Consider the following 19702-nt stretch of genomic DNA (forward strand, 5'->3'; position numbering starts at 1 on the left):
CCTTCTCTTACATCCTGTACAGGGTAGCAAACCGGACGGTCGTCTGGGCCGGTATTTTGTAGCGATGCCTTTTCCGATTCTATGCTTTTTCAGGCTTTTCGCGCTTGGCCACTGGTCAGAGCGACGGTCTGCCCACATTATCAACGCGATCAGGTGGCTGTGTGTGGTGGATGATAAGAATAGCATAGAATAAGGCATAAGGCATCGCTACAAAATAGCGGCCCTGGTTGACATCCCTACCTTTCCATTCTTTGCTCTTTCTCTCTCTCTCTCTCTCTCCGGCGCTGAATCTTTGATGATGATCAACGGGCTGTGCACGTACCGACAGTCCATTTTCTTAAGCAACAAAACCTCAGTGACTGCGCCTTCAATAATAACGCACATTAATAAATTGCTGGCTCTCCCGTAATCGAAAGTAGACTCAAGCATGAAATGGCAACCGGCAAAGCAGATTGGTTAGAGATGATACTAACCACAATCTTAAAATGAATTTTAAGTTTGGGTCTAATGCATGCTCGCAACGGCACATCTCGTCACACCACAACGAACCTCGCCATGCCGTGCACTTGTCCATATGAACGCTGCCCGGCTAGAAGAAGAGAACCGTCCGAAGGTCTCACGACAGGCAGCGAAAGACGCCAGGGTGCAGCGCACTGGCCATCTAGAAGAAGATTTTATGGAATTCTGAGGTTTTGCGTGCCAAAACCACGATTTGATAATAAGGCATGCCGTATAGTGGGGGACTGCGGATCAATTTTGACCAACAGGGAATTTTTAACGTGCACCCAGTGCACGGGACACGGGCGTTCTTGCATTTCGCCTCCATCGAAATGAGATCGCCACGACTGGGATTTGATCCCGGGACCCTGTGCTTAGCAACGCCACACCATAACCGCTAAGCTTCAGACGGTAGGCGTGGCACCATCTCTCGAGGAGACGCAAAACTCGCACCGCGGACGTCGCGAACCGTTGGCGCTCAGCGCTCAGCGTCGAAAGAATACAAGGAAGTGTATAGGACCCTGTACCGGGCTTTTGAACGTCGCCCTATTGAAAAGGGCAAATAAAACTTCAGCGTACTAGGAGTTACAGCTTGAGTGATATTGTGAACAAACATTAGTAAGAACCCGGAAGCAATATTTTTACAACGAAAAGCTGCATATGGCTAGCCGAGTCGTCCGTCCGTCCGTCCCCTCTACGCAGAAAACTCCGGCGCAACGCCATGCGCATGCGAAAAAAAAAAAAGAGAGAGAGGCGCGCAATTCGCTGCAAGAGCAGTGACGTCGTTGCTCTCCGTCGCAGGCGAGCGTGCACGCAGCTCTCTGCGGCTCCGAAATGGGTAGACGACGTGTCATACGTACTCCTCAGGAGCAGGAAGCTTTCGATCAGCAATGCCGCGAGCAGAAGCGCGAAAGAGTACGTCTACGCGGTGCCGATGCTGCAGCCCGGGCACAAGAACAGGCTTGTGCCGCCGAGCGCCAGCTGCAACTGCGTACCCAGGATCCGGTAGCCTACCAAGCCGTCGTTTAATGAACCGTCGGGATTAACCCAGTGGTAAACACCGGGGCCGCACGTTTCAGCTTGGCTGGCTAACCATCTGTACGGAGCGCTTGGGCGGTGATTTCTTGTAACTTGCTTGGGCAGTAGCTAGCGTATGTAATACGCTCCTGTACAAGGGCTGGGCGCCAGAGACCGCATTTTTTGAACTTTTCACTGATTGCCCGGATGATCTCGTTTTGTTCTCGCAACTTGCCCGGATGTTCTCGTTTGAGTGACCCGATAACGGCTCCGGCTTCTGCCTCAAGGTCACTTTGAGGTTGCCGACAACGGGAGCTTAAATCATTTCATGCTTGAAGTTTGTAGTGAACTACACCACGTCGGAGAAACCTACCTATAGCTCTTACTCAAAAGGCAAACCATGAATGAAAGGAATGAAGCCAATTGGTTGCCGAATAAATAAACTCATGCTAATTTCTTTGAGTGTCGGAAATATAGTCGATTAGACAGGAAAAAAATAACTCTTTTGGGTTTCATTCCCCAATATGCCCCAGATAGACAACGTATACATCCACGCTTTAAGAAGCATATACGTGAGAGTGACATCAGTGCCTCGTGGCTTAATCTATTCAGCAGATACAAGCTCAGCCCGGTCGCACTACTGGCTTCTTGAATTTTATGCCTCATTGCTACGTACAAACTGTGTTCTTCTGTTCCTGTCGTGGACAACTGTCACCTATAGCGAACTTATTCTATGGATGACTCATCGAAGAGTGTTCTTGGAAGTTCAGCCTCCAACGTGCTCACCAATCGCAATAGCACCAGTGTTTGCCTCTGATGTAAATGCTGCTTTACTTTTCACTCCGTAACTGAAAATGCTGCGTCCTGCTGCGTAGTTTGCATCTGGAATAGTCTAAAGCTGCCGGAAAGTCTCCCAATCGCACTAAAGGGATCTTCATCTTTATGGTCATTCAAATATGCCAGTCCAAACATTACTTCCTCTCTAATTAACTCAAAGACTTCAAGATGTGCGGTTTCACTATACTTCTGCGTATGTAATCTTCGTTATTGTACATTGTTTAGTTTTTGGTATTTTCTGTTCCATGACTATTTATACGCATTACCATAATTTGGCTTGTGTCTTTTTGTATCCAGACTTCTTTTTTCTCCTTGCCCTGCTTAGTTAATAATGGTGCTTGTATGTTTGCATTTATTGTTTTTGTTGTGAATAATAAGCAAGCGTGCCCTTGCATTTCCTTAGTATGATAGCCTTGTCTGTATATTACCTTGCCTAGTGGATTGTGCCTTAAACGAATAATGAGCGGAAACGGACATGACTTGACCGGTTGAAGCCGTGGTATACACTTCGTCAGCGATTCAGTATACCGCGTTTTTGCCTTGAAACACTCTGTTTGTGTGCCTTGCCGCCGATGACGGCTTCGGTCAGCTGCGTCCCTCTGGAATGTTCTGATGCGCATTCGCCTCTTGCCTAGTGGATTGTGCCTTAAACGAATAATGAGCTGAAACGGACATGTGTTGGCCGATGGAAGCCGTGGTACACACTTCGTCAGCGATTCCGTTCACCGTGCTTTGCCTTGAACACTGTTTGTGTGCTTTGCCGCCGATGACGGCCTCGGTCAGCTGTGTCCCTCTCGAATCTTCTGACGCGCATTCGCCCCATATCTTCGATATAAGTGCACGCACACGAAGACGCAGTTCAGCCACTGCATCCCCGAGGCTCTTCGCAACCTCGCGCCGCAGAGTGGGTTGGCACGGCCGTCTATGCTTTCGTGGGAGGCTTCGCCTCAGCGCCGGAGTAAACAGTATTCTTGCCGGCGGAGCTCTGCATTTCGATATGCGACATCGCCAGATCCGCCTGTTCGGTGTACGTTTCGAGCGTGGGTTCCTGTGAAGGAGTTCTAAGAGCTCTTCGGTTTCGGCCATCGATATTTATTTGTTTCTTGCGCAACTGTGAGACTGTACGGCTTTCGGGCACTCGTGTGTCACGTATTCACTGCCGAAAGGCGGGCGTGGGATGCCACTTTCCATCTTGCGGTTCGTGCCCTGTAGCGCAGAGGACACAGCCAAGTATATAAATGCAACATTCACGATTCGCCATATCCGGCGTTGACGTTTCGCGTAAAACAACAGAAAAGAAGAAGAGAGAGAGAGAGCAAAAAATAACAGGAAAATAAACGCGGAAGATAAACAGGTCTGCGGGGGCGCACCCAAGATAGAAAACACCGACCTTTTGCCTTTGAGATGGCACAGCGGCGTTATATCGGGCTTCTTCACCGAGATCTGACTTGCTTGTTCTGTATAGTGAGCTCTGGAAGAGTATTGGAGTTGTCATGAGACGCTGAGATGCAGACTTTATTAGGTTCCCTCCCCTCCCTCTATCTCATCTTTCTACTTCCCCTCTCCCGTCCCCCAGAGCAGGGCAGCCAAGCAGACGCATTTCTGGTTAACATCCCTGCCTTCTTTCTTTATTTCCTCCTCCTTCTCCTTTCTTTCTTGCATTTTTTTTCCAATATACTGCAGGCCAGCATTTCCGGCACTAGCAGGAGTGCAGCATACAACCTTTCTCCGATACCTCGAGGATCTTGGTGCTGGCGCACTCGACAAAACACACATAAACACTCTTAAACAATATTGCACCCTTTGGGTCGTATCTTGCCACACAACAATAATCGTCGTCTGTCTTGCCCGTATTGGCTTTCTTTAATGCTGCGAGCCCGGTACTTCCAAGTCACGAACGACATGCCAGTTATCAGCATGACAGAACATTCTCCACAGGAAAGTAGCGAGCGCAGGCTTTTCAAGAAAGAAAATGCAAGCAAGACAGATGACGATTATAGGTGTGTGGCAAATATACAACCCAAATGGTGTAAACATTTTTAGAGTGCACCCATACACATACGCGCACACATAAAAAAAAAACTTCGCGAATACATTTTAACAGAGCATAAAATGTGTACACGAAGAGAATACAAAGCAGAAGTAATAATACTAATACTAATATCAATCAATCAATCAATCAATCAATCAATCAATCAATCAATCAATCAATCAATCAATCAATCAATCAATCAATCAATCAATCAATCAATCAATCAATCAATCAATCAATCAATCAAAAGTGTTTATTGAAGTGCCCAGGAATAACGTCGACGGTCTTGATGCTGGCGCAGTCGACAAAACAGTGCCGAGGAAGGACAATGCAAGCTCATACACATATATATTCATACACACGCGCGCACACATGAAAAAAAAAAGGAATGATAATTTCGCGAATACCAATCTTAACAGAGCATAAGATGTACACGAAGAGAATACAAAGCAATAGTGGAGAAACAGAAAAAAGGATTACATAATGACGGAACACACAACAGATATGAGAGTTTTTGTTCAGTTATTGAAATTCCTCTGCAGCTACACTCATTAATATATTAAATTTAGGCATGAAGATATCCAGGCACTCTGAATGGGGGTTATGGGTCGCTTGTGCTCTAGATAGGGGTCGCAGAAACCTGAAGGCTGAAAGGGGCGCTATTTCCTTATGACTTTCTGCGGAATGTAAAAGCGCACATTAGAAAGCAAGTGCGAGCAGCAGATTTTTCCATGTGTTAATATGTGAAGAAAACGAACATCCGATTTGTTGCGTCTACAGGCGAAGGTAGGTAGCCTCGGCGTCTCTGTTAGCTCTATTGAGATGGAAGGCTTTTGACAGAATCGAAGTGTAAATATATATATGCGAACCTTTCTTGCACATTTTCAAGAAGTTCACAATTTGACCTACAAGTGCCGCCCCAAACCACGGAGTCGCACTCAAGAACTGGATGGCATACGCTGTTGTATAAAGTTACAAAATTAATGGCCTAGATTGTTTGAAGTATCTCGTCACCCTAAGTACTGTGCCGAGCGTTCAAACTGCACACTGCCTCCTCTGTTGAGCGCGGGGCGAGAAACTCGGAGGGCAATCGAAGTACACTTCAAGGTCCTTCGCTCCCTGAGCTCTTGGCAGGAGAACGTCTTTAACGCTATAGGGAAATAAAGTCCGGTTAGTCTTCCGCGCGAAGCTTAGAACTTTTGTTTTCGATGCATTTATGACCAGCTTGTATTCAGCGCACCATGGCGCAATATGTGAAATGTCCTTCTGAAGAGCGGCGCTTTCATTACCATTTTTTATCGCTTCGAAAAGTTTCGCGTGATCAGCATGTAAGAAAACTGAAGAGTTTTTAATGACTGTCGAAACGTCGTTAATAAGCAGCTAGAAAAGAAGAAGGCCCACGATAGACCATTCAGAAACTGCACTTGTAACTGGGTAATGTTCTGACGACATTGACGGTAACGTAGCAGTACCGGTCGCGCAGGTAACTTCTTATCGGCGCTGTGACAGAGTGGTGCATATCAAGTTTTGTTAACTTATGAAGGAGTATTTTGTGGCACACGACATCGAACGCCTTACGTAGGTCAAAATAAACGACATCCACGTGTCGTTATACACTGCTTGAGAGGCATGCATCATGAAGTTAACGAAGTTGGTAGTTGTGGAGGGTCCCGATATAGATATATGCCGATGAGGAATGATAACATTTTCAGTGAAGGATGAAATTTTTGAGTGCAGAGTTGACTCGCATAACTTAAATGCTATGAATCGGAGAGAAACAGGCCTGTGGTTACTGACCGCAGTTTTTGCCCCTGACTCAAGGACGGCAACGACACGCGCTGTTTTTCAAGCCTTTGGTAATGTGTTCGTCTTTAAAGCAGAATTAAAAATTCAAGTAAGCACTGAAACAAGCAGGGACCCATACGTCTTAATTATCGCAGGTGGAATGTCGTCAGGACTATACAAAAAAGGACGTTTTTAAGCGTGTGGTGCGTTTGACACTTTTGATGCGTTTGATGCTGAGAGTGATAGACATTAAGCTAGGGAGGGGCGACTGGAAAGCTCACTAACTCCGTCACTTTACCCTTCACCGCACACAGACCTCAAGTGTGTGTCGAAGGCGCCTGCGACATTTGGGTCAGGCTGGCTGTCGCTACTATGTATGTCATGTTTCGTATTGTTGGATGACTGTTCACGAACGTGTCTGCGAAAAGACTGAATTTTTAGAATTACTAGCTTCCACATGTGCTATATTTATGGAATGGTCACACTTTTAAATGCGTTTAGTGAGTGCCCTGTACATATTAAGAACGATATGCCAGTGTCGCTGATTTGCACGTTGTTCCTTCTTGTGAGCACGGTCTTCTAACTTCAGAGTTGTTTTCGGTTCAATAGATAATCTGTGGGTAAATTCAGAGCGTTTAGTGCCTTTTAGTGGTATAAAGTTCTTCATTCCACTGTGACCAATATTCGCGAATGCTGTGACTTGGTCTTTAACATCTCTTACTTCTACTACTGAATACCAGTCCGCATTATTAAGATAGTGGTACAGACCCATGCAACCTCCGCTGGAGAAATTAAAAGAACGAGGTGTTGCTGTATACTGTAATCTCCTGCTACTATAGGTATCGCAAATTGTAGTGAAATTTGAAGTGGGGGCTGATGTTTACCTGGCTTAACAAGGGGAAAGTTGCCACAGGACACATTCACAGCTTCTGCGTTACCACGACATAGGTCTGGTACATTGCCACAACAGCTCAGAATATCGTTAAATTGGTGCACAGATGTAAAAGATACAAGTTCAAGAAATGAGTTGCACTTGGCAGATAAGCAACAAGAATGGGTTGAAAATTTACCAGTTTGCCAGGAAATGCCTGGCGTATTATAATAATCAATTATGAGTTTTTTATGGTTATCATGATCCGATATGCTACATGATATATATGAGCCGATGTTGGCATATACAACGCGCGACCATCCACAGAATACAGTGTCTTTATAACACCTACTTTCATAACTAAATCTTTCATAACTCGCTGCCATCGTTCCTTGGAAAGGAACGATGACACCTTGTTGTGTTGTAGTTTCATGCATTGTTAAGCTGCCGTTCTCCCCCTTTTCCTTTTGTATTTACATTGCGCTTTGCTGTATTTTTACCTTTTCACAATTATTCTTTCTATTGATTGGTTTTTTAAAATTATATTCCACTGCAGTGTTTTTGTTTTTGCATTTCAATGTATGCGTGCGCCAGCGCTCACACCTCAAAAGTTGTTCTTGGGTACGTTAAATAAACACGATTATTATTATTATTATTATTATTATTATTATTATTATTATTATTATTATTATTATTATTATTATTATTATTATTATTATTATTATTATTATTATTATTATTATTAGTTTCGAAGTGTGCCTTGCGACCATGCGCCGCTCTCACCAGTGTCTGGGGCACGTATATTTATCTTAAAGCCAAATGAAAAGGTTTGCGCGTCTGGAAATGGATGTCGGGCTGCAGCCATTATTCTGTCTATATAGGGTCAAAAGGTGTCCACGCTTTACAAAAAAAGAGGCAACTCCTTGATTGCTATGGATTATAGCAATCAAACAGGCGCATGCCTACATGTATCTGTCTGTCTGCGTCAGGTGAGCACGTATGCAATGCGTGTGTACACGAATTATATATTTGAGCCTTGCGTGCAACGCGGAAAAGTGGCGGCGTGGATGTATCGTCAAGGAGCCAGATAGTAGGTTGTTGTCTATGCGAAACAGCTTAAATACAACCTAAACAACGCGAGAACCCGCGCGCGCATCAAAACGATCTGAGGGTCGCGGTTTTGGGAATAATGTCGCGTCCGACAATCGGCAGTGTTCCGCCGCTGCAGGTTAGAGCCAATTTGTTAATTTTCAGAACTAGGTGAGGTAACGCAAACGTGAATATATGTATATTTTTTTATTCTGTAATAATAATAAAAAAAAATTGCGCCGTAGGCAGGACGCGTTGGGGATGCACGCAGATGCAACTCGTCTACACGCCGAATCACATCCGCCGTGAAGCGACAGCTGTTATAACGCAGCGCCGGACGATCGTCGGCAGCCCGACATCGCCGGCGAATCTGTCGCGTGAGTCACGCGCTCGCAGAGAAGTGGCGAGGGGGTGCGTGCGCTGTATGGCAGGATAGGTGCGCGAGCGGACGGGCGCTGGAAGCGCGGCACAGCGGCGCGTGTCGCGGCGTCCTCGGCTGCACGCGACCGCCTGCGCGCGGCGTACATAATAAACGGGCGCCGTGCCGAACCGGAATTGCCGGCCCGCGCTTGCCCCCAGTGATTTTTCGTTCTCTTTTCGCCGCTTTCAGTCCAGTTTTCTTCCTTTCTTTCTTTCTCTCGCCATGGCAACCGCGTTAGTTTTGGCCGCACTGCAGACGCTGGCTCTGCGTACATGTCCGCCCGCCTAGCCTCCCCCGTAAGGTCGTCCATCTCGCCACGGTTACGTTTCGCTCGCGTTTACTTGCGTTAATTTTTTTTTTTTGCGATCCTTGTTTTCTTTAGTTCTGTACTTCGCGCTCGGGCGACGGCGGCAATCGGGGGGAAAACGAGTCAGACGGCCGTCTACCGGCGAGCTGCGTAGTACGGGCCGTGGTCTCTTGTACGACGCAAGAAGGCGCGCAGTGTGACGGACGACGTGGACCGCGGTGTGGTATACACCACTGCGTATGCGCAGCGCACACAGTACGTGTGCGTGGGTGACGGCGACTGTACGCACTCCGAGCGACTCGAGCCGCGATGTCGTCACGTGCGGGGAGCCTCTCGCGCGGTCGCACCCCCACTACGCGGCATCTTGGACGGAAGCCGGACGCTGACCAAATCTGGAGCCGCTGACGACGGCCGGCTCGCAGAAAGTGCGCTCGCCGAGGACGCCGGCAACGCCTTCCTTCGAAAGACTGTGCGTGGGTTCTGTTTATAACGCGCTCGACAAGGACACCTCCGAATCGGCTGCGCGGACTCGCCGTCTGTGCTCATATATGTGCGGGCGCGCGCGCGCGTGTGTACATGCGCGTGGTGTGTAACGTGTGTCCCTTCCGTGAGATCAGAGTCGCTGGCTTCGCTTCGGCGCAGTGCGCTTACGTGCGCGAGCGTCCTCGAGAAAGGAAGAGAAGCCGCGCCGGCGCGCGCCGGATGTCGTCGTCACAGGCCGCGCGCGGCGTCTAACGGCGTACGTGTCGGGTGTTTTGGAGTCGGTCGTCATCGGCGACGCTGCGTCAATTTTTTCGCGCGCCGCGCTATAGTTGCGGCCCGCGGTGTTTGTGTACAGTGGCGGTGCGGGTGCATGCCGTGCTCTCTTCTAGGGCAGGCGAAATTCTGTCGCTCGCTCGGGTTCCGCACGTAAATCCGACCGAGCGGGCGCATCGCCTTTTTTGGACGCACGGACTGTTAACGGAACCTGCGTGATCTTCGGACCTCCAGCATAGTCGTCGTCGCGTGCCCGTCTCTGCCACCGAGCGCCTGCGTTGAAGCATACGACGCACGCCGTTCGTCTTGCGCGTCAAGCCTGCCTGTCGTCGAGTCAGAAATCTGCTGGTGTTGCCGGCGGCGGCTTCCGCGAAGTCTCTCTCGGTGATCGCCGCTTCGGGCCGTTTTTTTACTTCCCTCGCCGGACGTCATCTTCTACGAGGTGAGCTGTGGCGCACGCCTCCCCGCATAAATGGTTTCGCCGAGCGGCGAACGCTTCGGTTTGTTATCACGCAGTATAAATATATATGTCGCGGCTCCACTTGCACAGCCGCGTTCGTTCCCTCATGTGTCGTATGAATCAGCTCTCGTCTAGGATCGGCAAAGCTACAGCGTCGAGTTTCGGTCGAGAATACATAGCGAAGCAGTTCGCTGATGCGTATATGCTGCGGCCGCAAGCCCCTCCCTCCGAAGAGAGAGAGAGAGAGAGAAACATCAGCGGGTGCGGAACGGGAAGCGAAGCGCGGATAACGGGTAAACAGTGAAGCCGCGCATGCGCTCCCGATGGAATTTGTCCCGGCATCGGGGGGCCGTTCTTCGTCGTGTTGTGGGACCATCAAAAAAACCTGTACGGGCCACGCAACAGGGTTGTTTTGCTTTCCGGTTCGATAGGCTCGAACAATGTTCGCGTGATTGCGCTTTTGCATCCGTATTACTCGGCAGACTTGCGTATGACAAGGGATGTGGGTATATATGCCTACGATAAAGTGCGGCAGATATACTTCTTCGGCTCTTTTAAGGTATTTTTAGCCGCGCAATGCTCATAAACATTGGACCTGAATATTGATAAGTCACCGGGAGTCTTAGAAAAAAAAATGGCTGTGGCTTAGCTAAGGTTAAGCCCAGGATGCGAAGCATACTAGCCTTTATTTTAGTTGTTGAACCACTGTTTAGCCTGGTGAACTGCTGTTGCTTGGCTATATCTGGTTCGGCTAGACGAAGAAACAACTCATGCGTTACTCTGCTTCGCCTTCAAGAGTGGAACGCGACAGCGTTCTCGTCGACCCGCCAAGGGGTGTAAGACAATGGGCTACGGCGCAGCGACTACGCGCCCCGCATTGGACGCGGTGAGCGTCGAGCAACGCAGCGTTCGGCGCGGCAACGAAACGTGCGTCTGAGCAAGCGACGCACGCCTGAGCCTTAGAAACAGCTCGTTTCTAAGGCAACACCGCATTCACTAGAGGCGCTTTTGTACCGCTTTGAAGCATCGTACTCGTGGCTCAGTGGTAGCGTCTCCGTCTCACACTTCGGAGACCCTGGTTCGATTCCCACCCAGCCCATCTTGCAAGAGTTGAGCCAAAGCCACCTAGAAACAAGCGGAGCTGCTTATATACCGCCGCGACGGCGCGAGTCGGAGCCCCGTTTCTCCTCTTTCGTGACGTCACGGTGTCACGCGGTATTGAAGGCGACACCGCCGCGCCTGAGGAGCTGGGTTGAGCTCTCGTAATATGCTTCGCATAAAAATGAAAGTAAATTTTTTGTTGCTACTTGCCAGAGTCACTATCTGATTATAGGACACGCAAAGACGGAGAGGACGCATCAAAACACAGACGGAAAAGCGCATCAGTCATAATTGAAATGCTTGTTGAACGTACAGACTATAGACGTAGTAATTAAAACAGTGCCTTGCGGACGCACTATAGAGCGTAGAAAGAACACCTCCCCATAGCTCGAGTTTCAAGATCTTTCTATTATGAATATCGACAAAAAAAAGAAAAAAGAAGAAAACCGGATTCTCTATCTTGAAGTTTATCGTTTAGTATCATTTGTTCCTCTGTTTGTAGTATATATATTACCCGCAGCTTGCTCATATGCTTAATCTACCTTAAAATTTATCATTACGTACCGTTAATCGATGATGTGTAATGAATATGGCAAACACAACGCTACAACGAAGTTCAGGTTTCCGTTCCAAATATATATATTTTTTACGCCGTTATGCTGTAGAAGCGACCTAATTATGGCTTTTAAGTCAAGCAAGCACCGCTATATTTCTGGTAATAGTAAGGTGGCTGTGTTGTTAACGGTTACTTTGCTTTGAAGTTGATAACGAACGCCCGTAGGTAACGGGCACTGCCTTTTCTTTTCGTTATCGTTACCAACGCTACCGTTACTAACGGTAGCGATAGTAACAACGAAGTGAATATTGTGGCAAACAACTCACTAACATACGGCGAGTAGCTGGAGCTATGTTTTGTTTTGGGAGAGTGTGCGATCGACCTCCTCCTCGTCCACACACGTCACTGCGCATGCGCCGCGCCACGTGGACGCCCAATTATCCCACGTGCGTGCGTCCAATTACGGAGAACGAGCGAGGCCGTTGCAATCCTGTGTCAGTGCGACCGCAGGTCCCCAAGGAGAGCACACGTGTCTTAGTAGGCAGGCGACGCAGTGTGCTGCTCATCGGGCGAAGGAGGCGGCGGGTCACATTTCCACTGATAGAAATCGCCCACTGTTGAAAGTATATATATATATATATATATATATATATATATATATATATAAATATATATATATATATATATATATATATATATATATATACACACACACACACACATATATATATTGGCTGCTCACTTAGCACTTCGCGACCAGCAGTAGAGAGAGGAGGAGGAATAAACTTTTATTTTGGAAACAGTTTTCCAGGGTAAGCCCTGGTTCAACTCTCGGTGGGAGGTCTCCTCATTCCAGGAACCCTCTGGCCTTCGCTGCTTCCTTGGCCCTGGCAACGAGATGTCGTTGTTGTTCCAGGTCCTCGGAGACTAGCTTGGCCTCCCACGTTTCCATGAGGTCTTCGCTTTGTCTGGCGTTGCAACAGTCTCTCGGTGAAGGCAATGCGTCTTTGTCTATATGCCATGGACATTCGATGATCAGGTGCGCTAAGGTGTCCGGTACGCCGCACATTGGGCAGTGGTATCCTTGTAGCGTTGGGTACAGTCTATGCATGATGATTCCGTGGATAAAAGTATTACTTTGCAGTCTTCTGAGTGTAGTGCTTTCTTCTTTGTTGAGCTTTGGGTGAGGTGGTGGGTACACCCTGCGTTCCAGCCTGTGATGTTGAAGCATCCCTGAGTACGTGATGGGTACGGTCTCTGCCTCCGCTGGCGCAGACCGGGCGTCTCGAGAGTAGGAAGGGTTGGCCCGGCAGGTGTGGCCTCGGGCCGCGGCGTGTGCCGCTTCGTTCCCCTCCAGCCCCTCGTGCCCAGGAACCCATGTCACGCAGGTGTAGGGGATCGGAGTACTGCGGTGCTTCAATAGCTTCAGTGCTTGTGTTGACACGTGACCCTTAGCGTAGTTTCTGACGGCTGCTTGACAATCGGAGAAAATGACAGCTGCGTCCATGCACGTGGTAGTCGCTAGGGCGATCGCTGTCTCTTCTGCAGTAGAGAGAGATAAATTATTTTGTGAGAGGCACAGAGGTCACCCTGGCCGATGTTCCACATAGGAAAAGGAGGAAAGGGAACAAAAAACAGCCACGAGAAATGACGATGTGGACGGGACGACGGGATCCGTATGTATGTATACAGTAATCACCTAACGCATTGGCCTGTCTAAAGACTGTAGAGTCTACTCCAGTGTTTTGTGAATAGTCTAGAACAACACGGGAAGCTGTTTCTTGCGGCTGTGCGGTCACATCGAGGGCACAGAATAGCAACTTCTGAGAAACTTTTCACGCTTGGCAGCGTAGGTGTCATTACCTGCCGCTGCCGCAAGTAGGCAGGACAGCCGTAAAAAGATGGCTACATCGGCTCAGGTTGTATTTGTGGCTGCATTCCCAGTTCGGGATGTTCGCTTGGCCGATATGTTATGGGTGGCGTCGAGTGTGACGAGAAGTAAACTCGCCGCTACAATTGCAGCATGTTCAGTAAAGTAATTAATTAGAAAGTGAATGAGTGAGTTTCGGTAATTGATTGAATATGGCTTAGATTTATTGTGCTAGCAACTCCGCCTCTTCGAATAATCCCGCTGAAGTGCCAGCATTATGCTGCTCTAGAAAATTTTGCTAATGCTCATTTCGCATTATGCGAATTCCCGAAAACTTGAAAATTGTCACTCTGTATACATTTACGCGCCATGCACTTCTATGTACATAGACGTAGAAGAAAGGCTGTGATGTGGAGTTGTTCGAAATGAAGGTAGCAAACAAATAAATAAGGACGTATGAAAGGAAGAAACTAAGGAAGGAAAAAAAAAGGGAATCCGGAAGTGAAGTAATTGTTTTATCCAAGAAACTGACAACGTTCATACAGGGGAGTTTGACTGCTTAATGGCGGTACACTTTACTGTTATAGGTCAGGCGCCTTTACTACCATTGACGATTGTAAATGGAAACAGCAGGGCGAGTACTTAGTGCGCAGGCTAACGAAACGCAAAAAGGTGTGGTGATGTGTGTAACCAGTTGGGAGACGTGTCACAGACAGTGCTCGTGACAAATTAGCATCTCTTCTACATCGTGGATTTGCTGGTATAACTGCACTGCGAAGTGTAACAGCGGGTAATCAACGGAACGCTAAGGGCGACTAAGACTAAGGCGACAGGACAAACACACGAGTGTTTGTCCTGTCGCTTGCGCTACCTTTGTGTTCCGTCCATTCGCGCTGTTGTACTTTACGATGCCAACTCTATTGTCTGGCTGATGGCGTCCGGTTGTTATGAGGGGCAGTCGCCGCCCGGGGACGACGGGCAACGGCTTTCCTGCCCGGTCTATGTGTGGGTGCTTTTTGAACTCGTATTAAGGCACGCCGCAAGAAGCGATCAACGGAGGCTTTGGCGCCGTATATAGACTCGGCGCAGTGTCCCTACGCGGTCCTGCCTTATCTCGAGCTTGCAGAAGTGCTCAGAACGGCTGGCTTGTTTCCTGCGCAGCTGCTTATAAGAGCGATCGCCGACACTTCGGAGGAGGGGTGGTAGAGTAAATATTCTCGCTCACGTCTCCGAGAATGCAGTGCTTCGGCCAAGGATTTTTTTTTGTTCGTGCTTGTAGGCGAACGTTGGCAACAAAAAAAATAATGTTTTCTTAGTGTTCTCTCTCTTCGGATCTATAGTAAACTAAAGAAGGTGTCTATTTAGATGCGTAGCAACGCGCCATAAATGTGGATCATCATACAGAAAGCAAATATTTGCTCTAGCCCGTCGTTGTTACTTTCGTGCTGGTGTAGATTTAACCTTTTCTTAGTTCGCGGGACGCCTGCTTCACTTTACAAAGGAACTATTGGAATTAATTTTAAGCCGCCCCTGTTCCAATCTTTACTGTGCATCGTACTTGTGAGCTTACACCAGGTGCTACAAAGTTCAGGCTTGCACAAGATACTCAGAAAACAGAGCCAAGATAAGTTACTAAATACAATGCGAAAACGTACTAGATTATTAAATAGCTTACTTTAGTACTAAATACTCAAAAAGCTATTTCGTTACCTCAATGAGACAAGATAACTTTTGTTACGAAGTGTAGACATCAGTAAAAGGATGGAGGACGCTAAGTGGAACGCGATATCATTCAAAGATTCCTGATTGCATCCCACGCTTTCCGGCAGCTGGAGCCTATGTACCCGTAATGTGTACCGGGAAACGCTGGCTGCGAACGCTATGTATGGAGGCGGGCTTTCTGGTACAAACGCGGCGTGTTGTGTGGGTTGCGATGCGGCGGAGGAGATCGCCATCTGGAGGTACACACTAAACATTTTAACACCCTTAAGGGTGTAAATCAGTTTGTCGCCAGACGAACACCCTAAGGGTGCTCTTGTCTACACCCTACAGTTGGGGTGCCATTATAGCACCCTAGAGGAAAGGTGTCCAGCAAAATAAATTTAGGGTGTAAGGGTGCAAGTCCATATTACCACCCATCTATGTGGGTGTTGGAAGGGTGTACACCCTTTTATTTCTAGTGTGTATGGAAGGCAGGTTCGGCAGTACACACCTTCAATTACTACTATGTACAGCGATCCACACGTAACTCTCGCGTGTGCCAGAAGGTTCAAGTTCGGCTACCAAACGCACCATCGAACAGCCGGCCTTGAAGCTTCGATGGGCATACACAGCATCTATACGTGTGGATCGCATTACATATTAGTAATTCATGGTGTATATTGCAAAAGCTGTCTTCGCGGCACAAATACAACCTAGCAAATGAGACTTTTGAGCATGTATATCAACACCAATAGTTATCATGATTTCCAGATCCACATAACATCGACACAGACTGGCACGATATATGTTGCATTTTCAAGAAAAATGTAAATATATTTATTGCATGCTGCAATACAGAGTACAAGATATACATAACTCACATGAAATGTAAACATGCACAATCACCAAACACATCGGTAAGTACAAGAACATGTACATTTCCCACAAAGGTATCTAAAATATACGTATTGATCAAATCTGTTATTAGAGAAGAAACTATGTATAGCGGCACTGAAAGAGCCTGAGTTGACCTCACAGTGTTTTGGGCCACATAAAGGAATGATGTTTAGTATTAGGATCAATGAACGAAAATTCAAGTTCTAAGGACTTGAAAAAAAAAGGGATATTGCAAAGGTGAATTAGGGCAGTAATTGAAATGCAGAGCAAACGCACAAGACACCTGTTATTTTGTACACTAATGTAAACGCAAAGCATTTTGAAAAGTTTGGAAAGTCGATGTAAGCATAACTGGCCAACATTTTTCAGACTGAAACAATACTTTCCAAACATAGAAGTGCTTTAATTGAGGTTTAAGCCAGGAGTATTATTGCTAATTTTCTCTTTCAACAAGATTACTTGAGCACGAAAAATATGTTGAATTTTTTAGTGCCTACATAGTTTGTCCTCTTTTGTGAAACGAGAGTTCTCTGGGCTAAAGGTGCTGTGTAGCAGATTTTCTAACTACAATTCCAGTTTCTATAAATTTTTGTTTTGTAACCCGAAGGCACTGCTACATATACAATATGTAGTTTGAAAATAGATTCTTTTCTTACTGCAAATCAAGAGTGAATATTTCACATTTACTATTGTGTGGGTGCAAAGTGCAGTAGGAGGCCTGATAAAAGCAAACCACTCTTGATTAAACGATTTTGCTGAGCACGAAAGGTGGACAGTGTTTTAAAATAAATAGTAAATTTCTAAATTACTTGCACTTAGATGCAGTAATACAAGATTAGGGCTTGCTGTAGCATGTGAGTATGCAAATTAGCAAATATGGTTTAATAAATTAGCCATACTCTGGTTACTAACAGAACACAGGCAAGGGCAGTCATGTAAATTTTCAAGTTAGATACACTGTTAACATTTGCCAGCAAATGGTCGTATCAAACCTTATAAATATACTGAAAAAAGGTGCTTTCTTGGAATAGTTGGCAATTAATTAGAAAAAATGACGTACAGCGTGAACTACAAGGACTGCAAGAGACGACATAGACTGCGCTGACTTCCAACAATATTTTATTGCATTGCCACACCGTGTGTATATATACAAGAGCGGGCATGCGCAGAAAATGAGTCACAAGGAGCATCAAGAGCAGGTCATTGTACTAAGGACGTGGTCACTTGAAAAAAAAAAACAATTTCCATCTTTTGAGATACAAGACTTCACTAGGGTCAGCGCAATTGAAGGGGCACCAGCGCACACACTACCCACTTTTCAGGTGAAATCTGCTTCTATAATTTCTCGGATGACCTGTGTCCCGCTAAAACTTCCGTATCTTCAAAGAGGGGCACGCAGCCGCAGTCCCGGGGCAATGGATGCCCAAGTGGCCTTGAACAGTGTTATGGACGTTATAGTGCTCTCTTAAACGATCATTTAGGTACCTGTGTGTCCGTCTAACGTGTTTACTGTCTCAAAACGGGAATATCGTAAACCACATTCGTTGCACATATCGCAGAATGTTTTCTGTGCCCGATAGAGCAAGAACTCTGACGCGATTTAGGTGCGTTTACACGCTTACAGAGCTTTGCCAGCTTTCCCGGGGCTGAGAAAAGGACTGATTCCTGGAGGTTGCCGAATATTTTTTAGCCTATCGGAGACATCGTGCACAAACGGTAGCACTGCGAACCTGTGTCTTTCAACCAGCTGGTTTCTTGACTGAGTGGGCTCATCACGGTTTGTGCACCTCATAAGCTGTTCCGCTATGGCTGAAATTAAGGCCAAGGGTAGTCAACCCTAGAAAGGCGATCAACCTGTGCAGCAAGACTATGTTGCATCTCGTGTGAACCAGACTTATTGAGGCTGTTGACGAGGCAAAACTTTTAATATCTAATTTTCTGATCTTTGAGTGTGCACTGTTAAAGGGCAAGTGACTTGTTACTTCTCGGTTCGAAGCACCAGCCTGAGATCTACAAAGCGCAAGGGTCAATGGGGACCTCGTGCGTTAGTTCTAGAGGCTTTCTTAAACATCTCCAAGACTCCCGAAGCAGCAGGCTCGAAAGCGTGATCAGTGTAATCAATAAATACGAGGTAGTCATTCACAAACCTGCACACTTTGACAGGAGACGCATCTAGGTGACCTTCAATATTGCAATCATGATGAGCTAGATAAATATCACTTCGTGGCGGCACCAGGCATGATCCTATACAAACACCATTCCTTTGTATATTGTATAGGACCATGCCTGGCGCCGCCACTAAGTGATATTTATCTAGCAAATCATGACTGAAATATTCAAGGTCACCTAGACGCGTCTCCCGCTTTCAAAGTGTGCAGGTTTGTGGACGAATACCTGGTATTTATTGATTGCACTGATCACGCTTGTGAGCCTGCTGCTTTGGGAGTCTTGGAGATCTTTAAGAGCTGCAGCCTCTCGAACTTACAAATGAGTTCCCCATTGATGATTCTTTTGCACTTTATAGATCTCAGGCAGTGCCTTGCAAACAGGTGCGCTAGTGCTTTGAACCAAGAAGTAAAATCACTTTTGCCCTTTAACTCTGCACATTTAAAGCTTGTTAAACGAGGTATTGTAAAGTTTTGCCTCCTTAACAGCCTCAATAAATCTTGCTCACATGAAATGCAATATAGTCTTGCTGCACAGGTTGATCGCCTTTCTTGGTTTGCCTACCCTTTGGCCTTAATTTCAACCATAGCGGAACAGCTTCTGAAGGGCACAAAACGTGATGAGCGCACTGTCAAGGAACCAGCCTGTTGAAAGACAGGTTTTCAGTGCTACCGTATGTGCATGATGCCTCCAATAGGCTAAATAAGATCTGGGAACCTCCAGGAATCACAGTTCTTTTCTCAGCCCCGGAAAAGCTCTGTAAGCGTGTAAACGCACCTAAATCGTGTCAAAGTTCTTGCTCTGTCCGGCACAGAAAACGTTTTGCGATATGTGCAACGAACGTGGTTTACCATATTCCCGTTTTGAGGCAGTAAATAGGTTGGACGGACAGGCAGGTGCCTAAACTACCGTTTAAGAGAGCACTATAATTAATGTCTTAACACTGTTCAAAGCCACTTTGGCATTCATTGCCGGGACTGCCGCTGCATGTCCCTTTGAAGATACGGAAGTTCTAGCGAGACACAGCTCACCCAGTACATTATTGAAGCCGATTTCACCATAAAACTGGGTAGTGTGTGCGTTAATGCCCCCTCTATCACGCTGACCCCTAGTGAAGTCTTGTATCTCAACAGATAGAAATTGTGATTTTTTTTTCAAGTGACCATGTTCTTAGTACAATGACTTGCTGTTAGAACACCCCTTGTGACTGCCTTTCATTTTCTGCGCATGACCCCTCCTGTGTATATTCACATGTGGCAACGCAATAACATATCGTTGGAAGTTAGCGCAGTGTGCGTCATCTCTCACAGTCCTTGTCCTTCACACTCTACGTCATTT

General features: G+C 46.8%; 1 protein-coding gene across 2 annotated transcripts in view; it reads left to right on the forward strand.

The window, feature by feature from the left end:
- Nucleotides 1-19702, forward strand: part of Lmpt (four and a half LIM domains protein limpet) — a 412264-nt gene that overhangs the window by 317447 nt on the left and 75115 nt on the right. The gene's annotated exons all lie outside the window — the stretch shown is intronic.

The sequence above is a fragment of the Dermacentor albipictus genome, chromosome 5, assembly GCF_038994185.2.
Source record: "Dermacentor albipictus isolate Rhodes 1998 colony chromosome 5, USDA_Dalb.pri_finalv2, whole genome shotgun sequence".
NCBI classification, from domain to species: Eukaryota; Metazoa; Arthropoda; class Arachnida; order Ixodida; family Ixodidae; genus Dermacentor; species Dermacentor albipictus.